Here is a 22,960-nt window from a genome sequence, read left to right as displayed (position 1 = left end):
CAGCTCATAATCAACTTGAATACCTATTGTTTAGGTATTCCTTCTGTATCTAACTTTATTCTGTGCCTTGAATAAAGAAAGCATTGAACACTGGCTAGTCTGCTTCTGGATAGAGCATTGGCCTGCGTTTGATTCTGGTCAAGGGCACATGTCCTGGTTGTGGGCTCAATCCCCAGCAGGGGGAGTGCAGGAGGCAGCCAATCAATGATTCTCTCATTGATTTTTCTATCTCTCTCTCTACTAGTATATATAGCATTGATAGATATTTTTATTGACTCTTTGTTTGCAATTCTTACACTCTCCTCACCTCCCAACAGGTAACAAAAATCCAACGAGGCTTTTCTACCAAAGACACCCTCACTGATCACTAAAATTACCCTAGACTTTGAATTGAGAGCCTGCCTTCAAAATTTGGCTCTGCTCCCTATAGAGTGGCTATGGTTGACAGTGTAACGGCCTTCACAAAGATTTTTGAGAAATTTATCTTTATTGTTGAAAGTATTACAGATGTCGCGCTCCCCCCCCTCATGTGCCCCCTCCACCTGGCTTCCACCCCATCCCAGCCTTCACAGCACTATTGTCTGTGTCCATGGATTATGCATACATGCGTAAAAGTTCTTTGGTTAATCTCTTCCCGCTTCCCTCTGAGATTCATCAGTCTGTTCCATGCTTCTATGTCTCTGGATCTATTTTGTTCATCAGTTTGCTTGTTTGTTTATGTCAAATCTTTATTGTTGAAAGTATTACAGATGTCCCCCTTTTCCCCCATTGACCCCTTACAGCCTTCCCCCGCCCCCCACCCCAGGCCTCCACCTCCCTCGTGTCCACCTTCCCTCTGAGATTCGTTAGTCTGTTCCATGCTTCTATGTCTCTGGATCTATTTTGTTCAACAGTTTATTTTGTTCATTATATTCCACATGTGAATAAGATCATGTGATACTTATTTTTCTCTAACTTATTTTGCTTAGCATAATACTCTCCAGGTCCCTCCACTCTATCTCAAAGGGTAAGAGATCCTTCTTTTTAACAACTGCATAGTATTCCATGGTATAAATGTATCACAGCTTTTTATCCACTACTCTACTGATGGGCACTTGGGCTGTTTGCAGATCTCCACAAATTTTTATGTCCTAATTGTAGAACCCGTGGATAGGTTAGATTACATGGCAAAGGAGAATTAAGGTTGCAAATGGAATTAAGGTTGCTGATCTGCTGATTTAACATAGAGTAACCTGGATTATCTGTATGGGTCCACAAGCAATCACAAGGATCCTTGACAGAGAAAGGACAAGGTCTCAGTGATGTGATATGAGAAGGGGCTGGAGCAGCCATGGCTGGCTTTGACATTGGAGGAAGAGGCCAGGAGCCAAGGAGTACAGGCAGTCACTAGAAGCTGAACATGACAAGGCCCTTCCTCTACAGCAGACCCGCTGGCACATTGACTCCAGCCCAGTGAGATCCACCTAGGATTCTGAGCCTTTAGAAATGCAAAATAACAAATGTGTGTTGCTTTCATTCACTACATTTGAGGTAACTTCTTAGCACAGTAATTGGAAATTAATACTGTGGCCACAATTTATTGTTCAAACTGGAACACATTTTAGAATGCAAGTAGGTACCCTTAACAATTAAGCCGAAACAATAGGTACAGTCCAAGATTGTCCTAGGCAAACTGGCTACATAGTGATTTTAAAGGCGACTTCACTTTCCATGTAAGAAAGGTATTTAGAATAGCACTCCCAGGCTTTGTCGTCGTTGTGGTTATTAAAGTAATAAAAACATAAATGAGCATGTACAGCACAATTCCCAACACATAGAAAATTCCAAACCAAGGTTTATTATATCAGGGGAGGGTTAGGTGACCTTGGCATTCATTCACTCCCAATAGACCTCTATTTAGGCTTTTGTAAAAGTGGATGCAGTACCCTTGATTCAATTCCTATTTGTCAGTCATTACCCTTTTGAAACTGCTTTTCTATTATAGTAATCCAGGGTTCTCTTTGACATTAATCACTGCATTTCAAGTTATTTTTCTTAGCTTTATTCATTTATCAAAGTTGAATCTCATTATGAACAACTCCTAGAGAAGTCCCAGGGAAAAGGTTCTTTCAGCTTTCTGTAACACACTCCACCTTCTCAGCTCTGTGTGGGATTTCCCCCTTGACAGACTGAATGTAGTGTTTATAGCTCTCTCTAAAAATGATCGAGGGGGCAATGAATGTTTCATACTTGTTAGATTATTGATTACAGATCTCGATGCCATTATAACTATTCTTTGAAAATCTTGCTCTGCTCAGAGTTATAGTATTTTCTTTGTCAATTTGAAATGTTTAGGTCTGTTTCTCCCAAACATAATGAAAACATTTTTTCTTATCTATGCATGATCACGGCCACACTGGACATTGATGGCATTTTTCTAGTTAACGTTTGATTAATTAATAATTAATTAATAGCTTTAGTTATGTGGAAGAAATCTATGCAGATATTAAAAACAATTTTATTTAAGCAAAGTGGGTAAAGTCCCAGTGAATATTTATTCTCTACCCCCAAGAGGGGGCTCAGGCTGAAATTTTTAATTGGTTCAAGTAGAATTTACATAAATAATGGATGTTGGAATTATTCCAGAATCATTAAGGATATGTATCAGGAATAAGAGGATTTTTGTACAAAGATGGGAAATATAATACTGTGAAAACAAAGCCATGGGAGAAAATTATCTGGGATTTTATTTTCACTTGCCCTTCTCCTTCTCCAAAAGTGAAATTTAGAGGAATAGAATGAAATGAAATACTTTTTTTATTTTACAACTCTAAAATAATTTTGTTAAATAAGTATTAAAGTATGTTTTATAAAACATGTTCTCCCAAAATTAAGGTTGAAGTATAAAAATTTAAAGTATAGCCTATAAATTCCAGGTGGATTAAAGTATTAGGAGAAAAAGCCATTGAATATTTATGAAATAGAGTAGGAAAGACCTTTCTAAACCAATGTGAAAGGCATAACTTATTATGTAAATTGAGAGAGTAAACTATTTAAGGGCATGTTTTTATATGACTAAAATAAACAGAAAACTGAGAAAATATTTGCATTATATAAAACAGAGGCTTACTATCTTGAATATAAAAAGAGCTGGTTAAAAATCAATTAAAAAACAACAATTAGCAAAACAAGAAAACAAAAATTCAATACACATGTAAAATTAAAATGAGGTAGCTTTTTGCTTATAAAATTGCCAAGATAATTAGAAAAACCTATTAGTTGGTATTTTGCAAATTTGTGAGGACAAAAAATCTCACATGTTACTGATGATACTAAAACATCTTTCTGAAACGCCATTTGTCAATATCCATTACAAGCCTTGAAAACATGTGGTTTTACTTGCAGAAATTCAGCTTAGGGCTTAGGAGCTATGTGTGTGGGCATGGCAGGGAGTGTTCAGTAACATGTATACTCATTCAATATTGCTTAAAAATAGGAAAATTTAGACACAATACAATGTTCTGACAGGACATTGAGGAAATAAATCTATGGTATTTAACAAAACGACTTTAGAGTTGTAGAATACTATGTTACAGAAACAGTTTAGAGAATGGAAACTATATTAATAGTGTAGTTTTCATGATATGAAGTTCAATATCTGATTACAAAATAGTATGCATTATATATGTAATTTTTGACAAACAGACAAAGATATGATACTATTAAGGTTATCCTGAAATATTGAGTGGTTTTTCTGCAGATGGTTTTTTACTTTGCTTCTCTACACTTTTCTAGATTTTTTTTATAATGGCCATGTGTTAATTCAAAGTTTAAGAAGAATTTATAACATTTATTGTAGTAAACTTTGCAGCTTATTCAGACAATGACTACAGATTGGTTATAGATTATTACCAGTGGGGCCTGTTATCAGTGGGAATCTGTTAAACTTGAGGACATTGAGTATCACTCAGTATTGGTGATTAATGAGAAAGAAATGAACATTAAGTATGTAGGAAATACCCAGTATTACAGTAATTATAGCAGAACTAGTGGCCTGGGAGGGGGGGGGCGGTCCCTCAGCTCAGCCTGCGCACTCTCCAATCTGGGACCCTTCCAGGGATGTCCGACTGCCGGTTTAGGCCCGATCCTACAGGGCCTAAACTGGCAGTCGGACATCCCTCTAGCAATCTGGGACCACTGGCTCCTAACCTAACGGCTCACCTGCCTGCCTGCCTGATCACCCCTAACCACTCTGCCTGCCAGCCTGCTCGCCCCCAACTGCCCCTTCTGCCGGCCTGCTCGCTCCCAACTGCCCCCCCCACCGCCAGCCTGCTCGCCCCCAACTTTCCCCCCACACCGGCCTGATCACCCCTAACTGCCCTCCCCTCCTGGCCTGATTGCCCCTAACCACCTCTGCCTTGGCCCCGCCACCATGGCTTTGTCCGGAAGGAGTCCAGAAGGTCTCCCGGGTATAATTAGCATATTATCCTTTTATTAGTATAGATACTGGGTGGCTGGCTTTTTTAGTCTTCATGGGTCTCTGAGTTTTCAATGAAAGTTTCAATGCATTTGACAGAATTTTATAATATGGAACTCGGTCTCATCAGCTTCATGTCTGAACCACACTGTTATCAGTGTCCACTTTTCCTCCTAAGCTTGACTTTTAAGCTCACTGATAAATTCTGAGAACCAAGAAAGAGCTGAGGTTCTAAGCATGGACTTTAGATTCAGGGAGGCTTGGCTTCCAGTGCCAATTTTTCCTCTTATCAGCTCTGTGATTTTAAACTTATTCAGTTACTTCTTAGAATCTCAATTTCTTCATCTTTAAAATGGGAGCGTGGGATATAGCTCCCAGGGCTGTTTGAGGTAAAATACACAATGCTTGTAAAGCATTTAGCAAAACACCTGGCATATAACAAGTGCTGAATAAATAGTAGCGTCTGGTGTCCTTAAAGGCTTTTGTATTAATGCCGAGGATCCTTGGCCCTCTAGGTCCACCTTCAGCAGACTCCCTCTCCAGATTGGGGGCCCTCTCCAGTGGCGCACTCTAACCTCAAGGGCTGTGAGAGAAATGCATTCTTTTTACATTAAATTTATTTTGACATATTTTTTTTATTCACATGCAGGTGTGAGAAATCAGAGATGCAAAATACTCTCTCCAGTTTCTGCCAAACTTGTAGTACAGTATCATGGGCAGGGCACTGACATCCATATCATCTTGTGTCTTCCCAGACTTCCTCAGTTTTATGTGTACTGTGTGTGTGTGTGTCCGTGTGCATGCGTGCACATGTGGGCACCTGTGTATTTCGTTCTGTGCTTATATTCATCACCTCAATCAAGATACTGGACCATTTCATTTCCAAAATTCCCTGTTGTGTTGGAGAACAATGCTTTCAAAATTTTAATTTGCATCCCACTTCTGGGTAAACATCCCAAAGAATTGAAAGCAGGGTCTTGAAGGGATATTTGCCTACCGATGTCCACAGCAGCACTATTCACATTGTCAAGAACTGGAAGCAACCAAACTGTCCGCTGACGGATGACTGGATAAGGAAAATGTGGTCTGTACATGCAACGGACAGCCTCCGAGAGGAAGGGGGTCCTGCTACCCGCTACAACACTACAAACCTTGAAGATATTATGTTAAAAGAAATAAGCCAGTCACACAAAGGACAAACGCGGTGTGATTTCTCTTATATGAAGTATCTAAAGTCATCGAATTCATAGGAACGGAGAGAACAGTGATTATCAGGGGCTTAGGGGAGAACAGTGACTATCAGGGGCTTAGGGGAGAACAGTGACTATCAGGGGCTTAGGGGAGAACAGTGACTATCAGGGGCTTATTTAATGGGCAACGAGTTTCAGATTTGCAGGATGAAAAAGCTCTGCAGGTGTTTCACAACAATGGGAACAGAATCAACATTGCTGCACTGTACACTTAAAATAGTTAAGTTGGAAAATTTTATGTTATACACTTTCCTATCACGATTTAAAAACTTTAATTTGCATGGAAATCACCTAGAAAGTTGAGGAATGCAGATTCCAGGGCCCTGGCCCCAGGATTTCTTTAGTAGGTTCTCAGTGGGGCTCAGGAATCTATGTTAAATCATCCCAAGTACAAACAAACTTACAAACTAATTCTTGGAATGTTTGGCAGCAATTTAAAAAAAAAATGAAAGGATTTAATCCCTTTCAGAAGGAATTAAGGCACTGGGAAGGCACTTGAGCATTCTATATTGGCCCCTCTTGCCTTTTGTGCCAAGAGGGACCCTCTTCTCACAATCCAATTGCCCTCAGCTGTTGCCTGAGCTTTCTGTTCATGCTGAGCTTGAAGCCTCGTGGTGGCTGGTACCATGGATCTGTCTCTCGCCCAATCGTGTGAGCTGGGCCCTCCCTGGAGAAGAAACCTGAGTTCCCCGAGATAAGTGATCAGTTCTGGGGCCCCGCCAGCAGGCCAGGGGATCCCAAGGCAGGTGCTGGGCGTGGAGGCCACGGGGGCATAGGCTACCAAGGAGACAGAACTGAACCTCACATCACCCTGCTTGGCCCCGGAGGATGACTGGTTAGCCAGAGACGGGTAAGATTCCTCAGGGAAGGAACAACCTAAGACAGGCACAGTCGCAGAGGGGCCATCAGGAGAGAACTTGGGGATCAACAGAGGTGGGGCACAGACCCCCACCCTCCCAACCTTGCAGGGGCCTGAACCCTGGCCCCGTCTGAGGGAGATCTCCTGCTCCCATGGCTGCTTTGCATCCCACGCCCAGCTCAGATCAGGACACAGGTGACAGACAGTGACTTGGCCCAGCTCAGATTGGGACCCAGGTAACAGACAGAGACTTGGCCGACAGCAGCTGCCCTATATCTAAATCCAGCCTAGCACCAGGAATGCTCAAGGCCTACTCAAGAATGCAAATAATCCTTTCCACTAATATTTACAGGGTAAACTAAGATTGTTGGTAGAGTATTAAATTTGACAGTAAAATAATAATCAAGTTTTCAGAATAATTTAAATAGGCTAATTCAAATAAGTGAATATTCAAGAAAATTTAATTGCACTGGACAAAAAGCTGTTCCTAAAGTGTTAATTAAAATTTCTATTGGTAGTTCATCTCATGGTAAAATTCCTGAACATGCAATGAAACTAAAGCAGTCATATTTTTGTGCAAAAAGTTAAAATTTAAAGTTATCAAGACTGCATTATAAAATTTACAAAAGCCTCCATTAATCAAAAAAGGGGTGATAGTAGGGTAATATCATGTAAGGAAAAATATCCTATAAGTAAATTACATCTAGAAAATTTTTACTTTACAAAATTAATTTCTATTTGTAATGCTAACAGCAAAACGCACATGGTGTCTAAATAAGACAAAGGAAAATCGTTTGGGCAAAAATAAAAAGGATCCCAAATCAATTATATAGAAAAGATTCCTTTATTAACTCTTGGTCGAGAATATGTTTGTATATTTTCAGAAAACAACTCCAAGACCATGTGGATTCCTGCAACAGAGAGGAATTGACAGGTCTGCTCCAACCATGAAGACAAGAGGAGAAACAGTCCAGAGATGGGAGACGCTGATGACGCCTTGCCACGCTAGCAGTCAGAAGCTGTGCGACACAGCACTTGCCTAGGACCAAACCAGAGAGGGTTGGACCTGCATTGCCACCATGTGCCCACCATCCAGATATCATTGCTGACATGTACACATAAGGAACTGTTGGACATTGAAATTGGGACTCAAACATTTTTTGTTATTATATGTCTATTTCTAGTCTGCAGAGGCAAGATTTTTTAAAGGAAAGAAAACGGGGAAAAATAGATACAGAAGCAAAGAAGCATTGAACAGACTGTCAAACTACAGTGGGAAGGCAGAGGAGGTTTTGGTGGGGAGGGGGGCTGTAAGGGATCAACCGAAGGACTTGTAGGCATGCATATGAGCATAACCAATGGATAAAAGACACTGGGGGTGTGGGGCAGGTAAAGGCATGTACTGTGGGGAAGGGGAGGGTGGGGGGAGGTCAATGGGGGAAAAAAAGAGACATATGTACTACTATTTCTAATACTTCAAACAATTTTAAAAAATGTAAAAAAAAATTAAAAAAAAAAAATTAAAAAAAAATTAAAAAAATAAAAAAATAAAAAAAAATAAATCATCCCAAGTAATCCTGAGGCAGTGGCCTAAACACTGCACTTTGGGAAAACCTGCTCTGGGGAAGCTCAAGGCTCCTCATTTATCATTGAATAGCAGGTGCTAGGACACAATAGAGGCTGTCCCTTCTTGGACAACATGACTAGCGGGACATGGGGTTGGCAAACTTGTTTATTGTGCATAGGACCCTAATGGTACTGAGCAGCACAATAATGAGACCACCTGACTTCCATCAATCCAGTGTGCAGGAGTCGCCCCTTTCATCTTTCATGTGTTTCTCCTTAAACATTTCCTACTAAGACCCTGTCTTTGTAAGAGAGGAATCTACATTAGCTGCTAGGTGAGTGTGGTGTCCTTGCCACATTGAAGCAGCCTGGAACCCATCCATCTTCTTCACCCACATCCAGCCCATTGGCACCTCGCGTGTCCTAAATCTGATCATTGCTCACAACTTGTTGGTTACTCTCTCAGCCAAGCCGTCATCTCTCTTTTCTGCTCCTGCTCTTGCACCCACACTCTATTTATCCCACAGATTCCCAAGTGGCCTTAAAAATGTAAATCGGATCTTACACTCTTCTGCTTCCCAACCGTCCCACATCAGCGGTGTCCTAAGCCCTCACTGTGGCTTCTAAGTCCTTCACGTGAACCTTGGATTTGTCCTTGACCACACTTCTGTCACACACCCAGAATAATTCCAGCCTGACCACATATCCTTGGTGTTCCTCAAACCTGCTAATTTCCATTCCTAGTCTTTGAAGACTGTGCCCCTCAGCGGCAATGCTCTTTTCAAAGGAGTTTTCATGGCTTGCTCCTTCATCTTATTCGGGTCTTTTCTTAAGTACCTGATCAATAGTCATCCCTCCATCCTTACCCCTGTGGTTTCCATGGCTCTGGTGGTCACGGGCCGATCATGCAGCTGTTTCTTTAATGCCTGCCACCCTGACTATAATGCTAGCCCATGAGAACAAGGAGGTGGCCTGTCTGGTTCCCACAGCACAGAAGTTGCCTTTCATATAGTGGGTTTTCAGTAAATGTAACAAATGAACAATGGATGAGCTAAGCGCTGTGAGTTTATAAGGAAGTCTCTTTTTTTTCCTGGAGGACAGATCAAAGATAAGAAAGACATGACACCTGTCTTTTGAGGATTCCCCAAGGGTGAAGCCAGCTGAAAGGCGATGCATTAAAACTCTCCTACATCAACCAAAGCACATCCTGCCTATTTCAGAGGAAGAAACCAAGTTCAGTGAAGTTGTTACAACGGTCTCGAGTGTACAAATTTATTTCACATGAGCCTATTCATTGTTTGGCAATGACTGATAGAACACAACTCTGTTCTGACAGACATATTACTAATAAGCATATTAACATGAAAGAAAATAAGGAAAGTGGAACTTAATATAAATTCTAGCTCACCAAAGTGATCCCATCTTTTCCGGCCTTTATAAATGAGGCAATACAAGTTACAGGAATGACCTCATATTTCTTACATAAATCCCTTTTTGCCATCCTTATAACCCTAGCTCAGCATCCCTTCCCCGATGTTTTTTACTTGTGCATGAAAATGCCTCAAACAGCCACAGATGACGGTGCCGTGAGCAGATGCAGTCTGTTAGATTGCTCTGCATTTGCACCCTGATTGCTCCGTCTCCTCTCGTTTGGCCAGAAGCCCCACCCAGATTGGTGCACAGGTCTGTGCTTCCGAGTACAGACAGTCCACATTCCCATCGGCCTGCATTTGGCTGCGTTCTGGACCATCAGCTTCCCCCTGGCACAGAGCCCGCCCAGAGTGAAAGAGCCAGTGTAACTTGTTCCTTTGTTCATGATTCCCTTTCTGTGCTTCTGGGCCTTGCAGAGAGGAAGATGGTGGCCTCGCCCCAGCCCGAGACCCGGCAGCATGTTACTACGAGAAAAGGGTAAGTGCCAATGAACGATAATATTTCAAACATCGCTCTTCTGAGTTTGGCTAGGTTGAACCATATGAACCAGATTTTGTAGGGCAAAGATAATGAAATACTATTGGTAATTCCAGCTCAAGTCCAGCCTGATGTCTGTTTTGTAAATGACGTATTGGAATATACACACCCGCATTCATGTATGGATTGACTAAGGCTGCTTTCCCACTAGAACAGCAGATTTGAGTAGCTGCAAAGGAGTTTGCATGACTTACAAAGCCTAAAATATTTACTATCTGCCCTTTAAAAAAAAGGTTTCTGACCCCTATTTACAACATTCAGTGCAAAAGGAGGAAGCAAGAAAATACCCAGAGAAAAAGAAGAGTTTTGATGTAGATTTCAAACACAACTTGACAACTTAAGGTCCCTTTAACTAAACTCTCTCTCTCATTATTTATTTATTCAACAAATATGTTTTATGCCTTTATTATACTTCCATTTCTGCACAAGATCCTTGCTTTACAATAATTAAAAAACAGTCTCAAGATTTTTTAAGCTCATCTAGAGCCACCTTAGAGTGGGATTACACAAGTGTCCTGTAAATAATTATTAAACAAGGAAGGGTATAATGAGATTTCATTTAGATTTCAGGGGTTTAGGGGATGTTCTGAGAAGGCCTCTCTGATGGACATTGACAGGGGAAGGGGAAGGAAAGGGCCTGTGTAGATCCCATGCCTTTGAAAAACTGCACAAAAGGCAGAGGAGGAGACTGGAGTGAGAGAAGCGGGCAGAGAGACACGGGCTGGGACTGGAGAGGCAGGCAGGCAGGCAGGTCAGGGCGGCCCTTGTAGACAATGCTAAGCAGTCTCAGCTAAGGGCACCTTAAAACACCACTGAAACCATCTCATAGAGCCACTTTGGAAAACTGTCTGGATATCCCTCAAATAGTTAAGCATAGAATTACCATATGACCCAGCAAATCTACTCCTAATCACATACCCAAGAGAAATGAAACAGGTACATACACATAAACACATGCACATCAAAATAGCAGCATTGTTTATAAGAGTCAAAAGGTAGATGAAACCCAAACTTCACCAACAGCAAATGGATAAGCAAAATGAGGTCTACCCATGGAATGTTATTCATTCATAAAAACAAATGAAGTACTGATCCATGCTACAACATGGATAAACCTTGAGAACATTAAGCTACTAAGTAAGTGAAAGAAGCCAGTCACTGAGACCACATATTATATGCTTCTATTTATATTAAATGCTCAAAATAGGCAAGTCCATAGGGGCAAAAAGTAGATTGGGGAGAATGAGAGGAACGAAAAAATGACTACTAATGGGGAAGGGTTTATTTTGAGGTGATGCAAATGTTCTGAAATTGACTGTGGTGATGGTTGTACAGTTGTGAATATACTAAAAACCACTGAATTGTACACTTTAGATGAATAAATTGTATGGTGTTATGACTCTGCTAAATGAACATTTGTTAAGTAGAGAACAGGATGCTGGATGGTGAGGCGAGGTTCAGCAACAGACTGCAAAAGAACTGAACTAGGGTTCCTGGGTGGAGTGCTTTGGGGTTCCTGCTAAGGCCAGACTGGTCAATTCAAGTCAAAAGAGTGTGATTTTGGTAACACCACAGGAGTCTTATCTAAGAGGTGCATGAGGAAAGGCACTGGGAGACAAATTCTCAACATAAAGTGTGAATTATACCTCAATAAAGTGGTTAAAAAATAAAATCTCTTATGGGTCAGGAGGTAGGGGGCAGTGGTGAGGGAATAACTGAGAGATCATTCTGGAAGCCATGTGGACAATGAACTGAAGAAATACCAGGGGAAAGTTGGACAAGCTCGTTGAGGATCTCCTGAAGGAGTCCAGGGGAAAATGATAATGGCTTGCACTACCGTAGTGATTTCCTTTATGAAATAATGGTGAGGAAAACTTGTGTTTATTCAGAACATTTCGAGAATGGTCTGTTCTACTTTGTTTTGGAACCAGAGGCCGAGAGTAAGATGTGTCAGTTTCAAGCCTGGGTCTGTCACAGCTGTAGCTGGTTTGGGGACTCTCAGTTAACCACCACCTCCATTCTCTCATTTGCAAAATGGCCATAGTAACACCTGGCCGACCTCCTTCATGGGACAAATTAGATAAATGGATATAAAAGTATTTTTCAGTGTAGAGCAGTACATTCCATGTGAATTCCAAATTTCAGAGAATTAAAACTCAAGGATAAACACTCAATGCCAACTAAATTAAACAAAGCGTAATCCTTCTCTGAAATTTCAGGAAAGCAGCTCTAAACTCCTGAGGGCCTCGGGAGCATTGTTATGAATGTCAATGATTAATTATAACTGTAGGTGCTGAGAAAGTAGGAGACAGCTCTGACATTGTAATGACTGCAGCATCACAGGCTGGGTGAAGCTCCTCACAGGCTGGGTGAGCACATTAGCAGAAGAAAATCCAGATATTGCATCCTCGGGCAGGTTTCTCAACCCTCCCAGAGTTGCACCCTCCTGGGTGCCCAGAGCTCACTGCAGACACCTCTAGAACAGCCCGGGCATTGTCTGCAGGTATATATTGCTGCAACCCCCATTGGATCGTGAGTTGAGTGTGAAGACTGGCTTTATATTCATCTCTGTCTCTCTAGTCGTCTAGCATACATAGGTGCTCAGCATTTGTTGGCTGAATAAATGAAATCAATCAATGAACAGATGAGCAATCATTGAATAGTAAGTGAACCAGAGGGCATCTGTCCCGGTTTTTCTGAGAAATAAGACATGAGCAATAGACCTTGAAGCTAGAGATCCATTGATGCTTCCTGGCTGCCCCATACCCATTGAGGCAAAGGCCTCATCAGAGGATGTCCCTGTTGGCCGTACATATTGTTTGCATTTCCACAGAGGGCAGCCAGTGCTGCTCCAGGGAGACATGGGCTCGTGAATGTCAAAGGCCCTAATTTCATCCCTAATCTCATTGACAGATGTTGTCTTTAGCTGGAGGCCTCGGTTTCACTCCTAAGCCCTCTCCCTTACTCCAGGGTTCTGGACTGACAAATAACAGCCCCTTATTTTCCAAGGCCAGTGATTTTCCCACTAAGCAGGTTTCCAGTGTATAGCCAGCCATGCTGAATTTCCTGCTCCCTTCCGTCGCCTCGCATAGCTGACCCAGGGCCCCCTTTTCCATCTGTCTTTGCTCTGACCCATGGGCTGAATCTGGCCCTGAAATATTCACACAAGGTTAGTCCTTATAATGTTTAAAAACTTGTTTGCCGACATTTTAAAGCAGGAGTGTTCAAATAAGATTCCAGATTTCCCAGGGGGAAGGATATGGGGTGTTACACCCCAGTGGCTATCATTGCTACATGGCAGCAACATGCTAAAGTGGCAGCTATTCTCCTTTAGACATAGTCCCAGTCCCTGTGAACCCCTATTTTCTCCCCAGAACCCAGGCTGAGTGACAGTTTCCTTCTGTAGCCATGCTTGCCCTCTGTTTTTTTATACCTGCACTCGTTTGCAGTAACTTCCTAAATCATGGGTATTTGGGCTTATAACACTTGCAACCAGTGGGTTTCAACCAATCTCCACTTCCCTTTATATTCCGAAGTTAGGAACTCTTTCTATAGTTTGGGTTTAAGATGATGCTTGTCATCTCTTTCTCTAATACCTTAGCATTTTGCAAGAAAAATAGCTGTGTAGTGATTAGCAGTCCAATTTAAATAATCACATTGCCAGTGAATGGTGTGTGACATGCCTGCACATTGATCAATTTGCTATTCTACTAATTAATTCTGTGCAATTGCATTTTTGCCAAGAGTTTTCTGGTCAACTCTGTCAAGAAAGAGGCGCAAGAGAAAGTCAACCTTAGAAAGGTGATCTGCCCTAAATTAGCATATTAATAATGGACAATTTTTTTCATAGGGGATTGATGATTGTCTTTTGCAACTTCAGACCAAACCCTTTATAAACTAGTTTTCCAAACGATAAGGTAAGACATGGGGGAGGTCCCTTATTTTCAAACTCCTTCCTTTTGCATTCTACATACTTTGTCAATGAACTCTACAGAACGTTTCATTAACTGTCAGCTCCCATTGAAGTATTACCTGGTAGCGGCACAAGACTAAAATTCCCCTTAGCAGAACTTTCACGACTTTGTACTCTCTAAAGATTTCAAATTCAAACTAAGATATTGGCCTTGGGATATTTTTTCTTCGCAGACTTATTCCATAACAGTTCCTAAACCCTTGCATCCTTAAGTCAGTTCAATTACTTGAAACTTTCATAACCCAAGCCAAACATCTAAGGGGCTTCAATTTGGGGCTGAGTGCTTGACTGGCAGTGGTGAGTTCTCATTCCATTCCTTGTACTTGGTCTACCCTTCCTAATCTGCAAGTGGCAATAACGATAAGAGAACCTCAAAAGCAGCTCAATTTCTTACTCTTTTGATTTGCATCACTGATTATTGAAAAATATCTTCAGAATATTTGATTAGGAAAAAAATCAGTTCTCATAAAAATAACAGGGTTTTTATGTTATTTGTTTTAATTGAAGTGAGCAAGAAAACACTCAGAGGTGATACACATTTTAAATTTCTTATCTGATTTCTGTCATTGTTCTGACCTATCTGTCTTAATCCTAAATGAGAGAACTACTGTGTCCTGTATCCAGCCTACCATCCCTACCAACGTCCAGGACTCAAAACAGTTGATACTTTGCCCAGATAGATCTTGGACAAGAAGTTTCTTGAACTAGTTCTTAAAAGATCATGATCAGCCAGAGACCAACCCAGGTGTGACCAGCTGTGTCATGTGCAGTGGATTCACTCTAGAACTAACCAACGCCTAGTACCAAAGATGCCTGTCCTCTATTGCAGGTGGGCTGCGTTAACCCCATCACTTAGAGCTTCTGACGGTTTTGAACTAGCAGGTGAAAAACTGGTAAGTTTAACACTGACCTGCTCATTAACTTAGAGCCTACTGAAACTTTTCCTGTCCTTTCATCCTTAAACCCGTAAACAATTCCTTTCTCTTCAACTGTCTTCTCCCTCACCTGGCATACTTCTTTACTTCTCCTGTGTCTGTCACAGCTTTTCGTGTGTGACATGCTGTTTTATGAGACTTGCTTTACTCCTTTGCCACTAGTTTTGTTTAGTTATTTAAATCTTATTTCCCTTGTTCTTAAGGAAAAATATTGATGATTTCAATATTTTATATTTCTCTTTCCAAGAAGTAAAATATGCAGAAGTGATTTACTATTCTCTGAAACTCGATTCATTCTATGTTTTACACACACAGGAACCAAACGAATGCTCCTGCTTGGAGGAGAACAAACTCCCTGGGAAGAGCCTCACTTACTTCCCACCCCCGACTCTGATGACTTCTAGGTCTTTACTTTGCAAACAGTACAACTGGAGTGCTGCCCTTGCCAGGCAGTGAACACTGGGGAATGGAGGCCAACAGAGGGCATGTCATAGAGAACCCTAGATGTCAAGCCCTTGACACCCAAACCTGCAAAGGTGTTAAAAGGAGAACAGCAGTTATCTTGTTAGTAGGTAAACATTGTAGTAAAATAAACATCCCCCTCAATTATTGTTAAGTGAGAGATAACAAGAGTCAAGAAAGGAGTATTCCTTCCTAAGATATCTGCCTAGAGAGCTCTTATCCGTACTTCACACCAGGCCTCGGCATCACTCTTTCTGAAGTCTATTACTTTGCCTTCATAGAGTTTCCTATGTGTCTTAATGGTAATGATTGAATAATGATTTTTATTTTGCTTCTGTGAACTGTTTAGATATAAGGAAAAGGTCTTAACAACCTCTGACTTTCTAGAGCCCAGTGCAGGGTCCGGGACAAGCATTTGGATTGGACAGATGTCCCCATAGACCTCAGCAGTGACTTTGAGATCCCTGTCTGACCACTGAGAGAGAAAATGGCTTGTAACCTAGAGGATGTATGACACGACCCATTTGTTCCTGGCAGGTATTCCCAATGGTAAGGGGCTGTTATTGGTCAATGCAGAGCCCTGGGATGATGGAGAGGGCTTAGGAGTGAAATCAAGGCCTCCAGCTAAAGACATACAGCCATGTACCTTGAAGAACTTCCAGGAAAGTTGGGAGAGTATACAGCCTGATTCTGGTGACTGTGAACTTGGTCAAGCAATTTGCTTTGGTGGATGGAATTCAAGCAGCTGTGACATGAGCAAAGGTTTTAAATGCATTCAGGTAGTTGGCTTGGCACCTTGGGCTTCTGCCATCCACTATGACAGGGTTTCTCAACCTCAGCACCATTGACATTTGGGGCCATTGTTGACATTGTAGGGGACTGTCCTAAGCATTGCAGGATGTTTAGAAGCATCCCTGGCCTCTGCCCACTAGATGCTAGTAACACCTCCCTTCTCCCATTTGTGACAGCCTAGAACATCTCCAGGCACTGCTAAATGACCCAGGGGGGGGGGGCGGGGGGCAGCAAAATCAACCCTGGTTGAGAATCACTCTGCTGGATAGCCACCTGTTCAAGGTGAAAGAGGAAGCACATGAAACATACTGGAATCCAAACTGACCCAGAGCCCAGCCAGCACAGATGAACCTCAGCTGACCAATAGATATGTGAACATGAAACATAAATATTTGTTGTAAGCCATTATGATTTTGAAGTTTTCTTTACAGCAAAAAATAAAAAATGAAAACAAATCTAACATTCTAGCCATCAGGACAAAATCAAATATATGGTAGTATTCCATGCAGAGGCTGAGTACAAGGAGGGCACTCACTGCTGGCATTTTTGACAGAATTAGATTGTCATATGTAGTGAGTTAGTTTGTAATGGATCTCCCATCTCTCCTACAGAGTTACCTCCAGAAAGCCTTCTCAGTAGCCCTCACTACTCTGCTTCATGGACCACATTCTCTAGTACATCTATGCCTATATCTTACTACCCTATATTTGTCCTATTCCCAGCTCTGGAGCCAGTATCCTGGGTAGTAGCATTGGCTGTCTTTTGCCTGCTCCTCCTTTATTCCAGATCATGATGAACTGAAAATCAAGGGCCTTGGCACACATAAAATAGTTTAAACTTTGATTCCCATTGATCTTGGTCAGCATACAAATGGCAGTAGCAATTATGCAGTATTTGTATGTATATGTGTTTTAATATTTTACTTCCAAATAGTAACCTCTCACAAGGGCAGAGACCATTTTGTGCCTGTTTTATTCTCTATGCCAGAACCTAACACAGTTCCTGGTGTGGAGCAATGGCAGCCTGGAGGAAGGAATGAGTAAATGAGCTGAAACGGCATTCACCCATCTTACCAAGCACACTAGTCATCTATAATAATAAGTGTAATATGCTAATTAGACTGGACGGCCGAACAGCAGAACGACTGTCCGCACGACCTTCTGGACAACCATCCAGACAACCATCCAGGACCACGCTATGACACCCACTGGAGCCAGGCCAGCTAAGGCAGGTGCGATGCGATTGGTCAGGGGCTTGGCCATCGCCCCACAATCACCTCTCAGAGGGAGGCACAGGCTACGGGCCGACAGGAGGATCAATTGGGGGGCTCTAGGACCACCCCAAAGAGGGAGGCCCAGGCCACCGACAGGCGGGCTGCAGGTGGGCGGTGCCTCCCTCTGCAAGGGAAGCCTGGGTCCCAGGTGCCTGCCAGAGCCCGGAGGGATGCCCAGGTCCCAGGTGTGGGAGGGAAGCTGGTGCTGGCAGCTAGGGGAAGGAAGGCCTACTCTTGTACAAATTTCATGCATCGGGCTTCTAGTTTAGATAAGTTGATGATGACCTAAGGACCCTGTTTACATCACACGAGATTCAGATGGGTCACCCAGAGTAAATGTCTAGGTAATGTGGAAAGAGACACTCAGAACTCCATGACAGGGAGAATGCATTGAGCAAAGGATAAAGTTTTCTTAGCGCTTAGTTGTTGTTTTTAATCCAGAATTTGCGACACATTTAGTGATCCTTTTATTTCCCCCAAAAGAAAATCTCTCACAAAGCATAAATTGGTGATGCATGCCTATAGGTCTTTGGAGTATTATTAATACAGACAACATCTATCACCACTTAGTCATTCAGGGGAAGGAAGCAGTGATGTCAAAGAAAAGAATTAATGTACACATAGGGGGTAAGATTTAAACATACACATGTTTAACTCCAGGGATCTGCACTCTTGTTTAGTATTTGCTTCTTTGCTTGCTGCACAAGTTAGCTATGACATCAAAGTTTAGTGTAACCAATTCAGCTTCAGATAATAAATCCCACATGTACACAGTTCTCAGCACCATGACCCTCCCCTTGCCACAGGGCTTAGGCGTCTGCCTTGGACTCCGTGGAAATGCTGACAAGAGTCTCTCTAACCTTACTGGAGCATCCATGTGTATATAAGTTCAGGATGAGCGATGACCACAATTAAAGTATCATACACAGAAAGACTACCGTTGTGGTGTCCATTCTTCCGCATGGTTAACTGTTACTTCACTGTTAGCCGTTATTCCTCGCTATCACTTTGTAACTTTGGCAGGAGTGCCCATTTTGTGACTGAGGACACACAGGGTGGAGACAGATTCACACTCCCAAGTCCTTTCTAGGGTTTACCACACTGCCCAGAGCAGAGGCTGAAGGAAGACAAAAAGGCAAATGATTGAGAATCCACAAAAGTTGCATAAATAAAAAAAAATAATTAAAAGCTGTATACAACCTCATTTCAGGTACCGTGCCCCAAAGCTCTTAGAGTGAGGTTGTATCCTATGCCGATTTTGGAATGTAAAATCGCTCTATCACCATGTGAAGTGAAGACTACAGCAAAACGTACTCTTGAAATCAGTGAAATCACCCAGGAAGTACAGTACAGAACGACCAGTAAGTCCAACACAGCCACTTTCCCTCTATTGTTAGAACAGATGGCTGACCTTCAGCTGAGTCCCAGATGCAGTTGTGAGCTTATCTTTACAGGACGCAGATGAAAGAAACCATATTGCATCTTAGATGCTAGAATCACACTCAGCTCGTTGAGATTCTGTCACTGTGAAACCACAGCAGTTGTTCCAGTTGCTTCTCCTCCCTAAGGACATGTGCGTACCGGTGGAAAGGGGGAAGAAATACCCACACTATTTAAATGTTTCTTTTGCTCCAATTTTCCAAGTAAAATATTTGCCTTTGCATAAACTCAGTGTGCATGTGATGTAACTGTACTCTAGTGACCTGGGGACTTGGATTTTCTGCCTGTAATGAAGGGTAGGTGGCATCCACTGGGCATATATTGTTGGAAAGGACCCCATAAATCTGAAGGCTGTCTACAGTATTTTCTACCTACTATAAGCAGCCATGTAATTCAAGCAAATGGAAATGATTTCAATAAACTGGGAAGTTGAACACATTGACATGCACTCTTTGGGGATTTTCTGCCCATCATGGGGCATATTTAACAAACCAGCCAGGCTCCCCAAAGCTCCTAGTTGAGAGGGGTCTGTCCTGGAAGACAGCTGATCTAACGTTACATATTATCCCAGTTATCTTAGTTTAGAAAATTATTTGTCTTATTATCAGTCTTATTTGTAATACCAAATCATTTTGATATTTCTCTTGTACATTTCTCTAAATAGCTATTACCCATTAAGACACATTTGAAAGAACAAAAACCTTCACAGTTTTGTGAACCATTATCTCCATAAGGAAGAAACTTGGTTGAAGAAGAAGAAGGAGGAAGAGGAAGAGGAGGAGGAGGAGGAGAAAAAGTCAGAAAATATAATAGATTGTCAGTTTTCTAAAGTGTGGTGGGTGTGAACAAAATTTTATTAAAAATAAATAACACTAGACACAACATGCATAGCTCATTACTACACTTGGGCATGTTTTTGATTAGGGCAATGCTAGACAACAGCTCCTCAAATGAGATTTGACAGCAGGTAAATTACACAGTGTGAGGGTTTAAGTTGATCTACAGAACAACAATGTCTTTATCATAAATAGGATTTGTGTGCTGGAAAATACATTCCATCATTAATGAAACAGACAAATGAACTGAAAAACATCCTATTGCACCATAGTTTTAAGTAGCTTACCTTAGCAATGTAATATGGGCAGTAAGTCATGCATAAAACCCTCTAAAAGCTCATTAAGTCAGAATCAGTTTATTCAAAACAGCACATTTTTCAAATAACTGTTCTTCCTTAGCCAATTCCAGAATCTATTGTTTAAAAACATCAACTAAAATAATGGGAAATAAGGCAATTATAATTCATTATAAGTTGTTTCCCTCTAAAACTATAGCATTAAATTGGTAATACCAAGTACTTCGAATACTTTATGTGGTAAAAATGCTTGTGACTTATCTGCTGGCACTGCCCATCCATTACCCTCTGCCAAAATTTCTTCTAAAAATCTTCCATGGCCTGGCCTCTTCAACTTTTTGGCTGAGAATTTCTAAAAATCATAGTCTCACTCTTTTTAAAGGAATCTTACTGCTTTCGTGGGTTGCTAGTATGGAGCAATCTCACTGAAAAGGCAGTCGTTGGCCAGCTGAAAGGTTAGTGGCAACATGCTTACTGAGGATGGCTACGACATACTGAGTGAATATAGAGAGGGGACATATATCAAGTTGGATATCTATATCTACATCTGCAGCATCCATAATTTCAAAGATAATTTGCATTCAAAGATCTCAAGTCACCAACACATCTGTCAAAAACATCAATAGCTGTGAAATCTGCCAGTCTTTCAGAATTCAAAGACTACCCTTTAAAAAAAACCCTGTGATTTATTTATTCAATGCTCCCAACTACACAAAAGTAAATGGCCACTGAAATACATTTCCAAGTTTTAAAACAGTTTGTAAACACATGAACCTTTAGAGATGAAGGAGCTACGGCATGGGCTTCCCTTGTTATTTGTGACCTGAATGCCAAACCTTTTCTACTTCAGACCCAGCTGGGTGAGTACTGACTTCCCTCCACTTCTGGAAGCTGCATCACATATGATCGCCCAGTGGCTCCCTGAGAGGAGAATTGAGATAAGGAGCTTTGCAGAAGGTTCGAGCCTGGTGCACTCTAAGACCAAGGGCCCACAGCTGGGGTGCTGGCCTGGGATCTGAGTGCAGCTTTTCTGAGTTGAACCCCTAGCTTCTGTCACACCCACAAGCTGCTCCCTTTACCTCTGCCAAATTATGTGTGCACATTTGCAGTTCAGGTTTGGAAACAACAGAGAAGCAATTAAGCTTTTGGGGGTTTATTGTATTTCATACGATTTGGGAGTTTTGACTTCCTCTCATCCCTAACCCCCTTCTATAAGTAGCAGCATCCTGTTTATACTTGGGCCATTACCTCTCCGAATTCCCTGTGTTGTGGTGGGTCAGTCAATCACAATCTTATTTCCTCCAATCCTGCCCAAAAGGGGCAGGCTCATGACCCAACCCAAGCCAATGAACAGCACTCTCCTGGAAATGGGTACTGTGAAGCAAAGAGTATGGGGATAGAAGGTGGGCTTTGCCTAAGAGAGAACCTTTCAGAGTTCCTGGCTGGGATCCCCAGGACAGAATCTGTTGCTGTTCTTTCCAAAACCCAGCTGTCAGACTTAAATTTGTAAAATATGGCCAGCATTCATTCAATGATTCTCTTACTGCTTACATTGGCCAGTAAGAATTCTCTAACTGCTTCAGCTACTGCTTGTCCTGCCATCACAGGTCCCTGAGCAGCTCACATGAGGATGCATCCCAGAGCTAGTCCCATCTGCATGCATGCAAACTTGGCCAACTCATCTGCATCCACTGTGCTGGGCAGAGCAGGGAGATGAGTGGACTGTGTGATCGAGGGTAGAATATACTAACAGTTGGAACAGGACGGTGCCATTCAGTTAACAGGAAAAAAAAAAGTGAGGGCATATTCTTTCCCCAAATTCTTCAACCCCCAATGCCATTCCTTACTATGTGGCCTCACACAAGTCACTCGCCCTCACTGAGACTCAGTTTCTGACTCTGTAAAATGGGGATCTTATGGAAAGAAGCTATGTTTGCGTATTCATGTGTGAGCATATGTGTATATAGTACATTATACACACACAGTCACTCAGTACACATGCCTTCTGACACTCCCTTGGCAATGGGAAGACATAAGGAGACAGTCTAGGGCAGTGGTCGGCAAACCGCGGCTCGCGAGCCACATGCGGCTCTTTGGCCCCTTGAGTGTGGCTCTTCCACAAAATACCACGGCCTGGGCAAGTCTATTTTGAAGAAATGGAGTTAGAAGAAGTTTAAGTTTAAAAAATCTAGCTCTCAAAAGAAATTTCAATCGTTGTACTGTTGATATTTGGCTCTGTTGACTAATGAGTTTGCCGACCACTGGTCTAGGGGAAGGAACTGGACTTCATACAAAGCATTTGTTCTACATATACATGTGTGTCTGGGCTCTGGTGTACACATAAATATAACAACCTTTATTTTTAAAAAGTTTTTAACACATCTCCTTGCTGCAAAGCAGCCTCATTTCACACTTGGGGAGCACGCCTCCTGATAAGAGAGCTGACTTGCTCCAAGTCTCACAGAAGGTCATGGAGGGATGGGAGCAGGCGACCAAAACTCCAGATGAATTTTAAGCTCTACTGATTCATATGACAAACAGAAACTTGAGGCCCAGTCAAGGATCTAATTGGCGCAACTGGGACATCACAGACATGACAAAGTTCTGATGAGGGAACCGAGACTTTAGAGGAAGCACGAGAGGAGGGAGGCTCCACGTAGGACAATTTACAACAGGGAGGAAGGACGGGTGCTGGCTGCAGCTGCGTCTGCCTGGCTGGGACAGCCCGCTGTCAGAGTGCCACGTGGCCTTCCTGGAACCATCTGAAAATAGCCATGGAACCAGACTGCCGTTGCTCCTTCATCTCTAAAGTGGGCCTGCTTGGGCTGGTCTCTCTGGTGCGTTTTATTTAAGG

At 42.1% G+C, this 22,960-nt stretch overlaps 1 protein-coding gene and 1 long non-coding RNA gene across 5 annotated transcripts in view; one reads left to right on the top strand and one right to left on the bottom strand.

Moving 5' to 3' along the window:
• CDH13 (cadherin 13) overlaps positions 1 to 22,960 on the bottom strand; it is a gene marked incomplete at its 3' end in the record, with an annotated part of 1,096,460 nt that overhangs the window by 435,175 nt on the left and 638,325 nt on the right. The window lies entirely within an intron of this gene.
• On the top strand, positions 9,969 to 18,463 carry LOC308236279. 2 transcript variants are annotated; one of them, XR_013959257.1, is made up of 4 exons: positions 9,969 to 10,039; positions 14,902 to 14,965; positions 16,007 to 16,248; positions 17,249 to 18,463. It is a non-coding gene; the product is annotated as an uncharacterized lncRNA (long non-coding RNA). The 2 variants fall into 2 exon arrangements; XR_013959258.1 differs by lacking the exon at positions 17,249 to 18,463 and having other exon boundaries at positions 9,975 to 10,039; positions 15,323 to 16,693.

Source organism: Plecotus auritus, assembly GCF_963455305.1.
Source record: "Plecotus auritus genome assembly, chromosome: 10".
Lineage (NCBI taxonomy): Eukaryota > Metazoa > Chordata > Mammalia > Chiroptera > Vespertilionidae > Plecotus > Plecotus auritus.
Note: the sequence above shows the minus strand (reverse complement) of the source record. Positions and strands in the feature narration are given on the sequence as shown.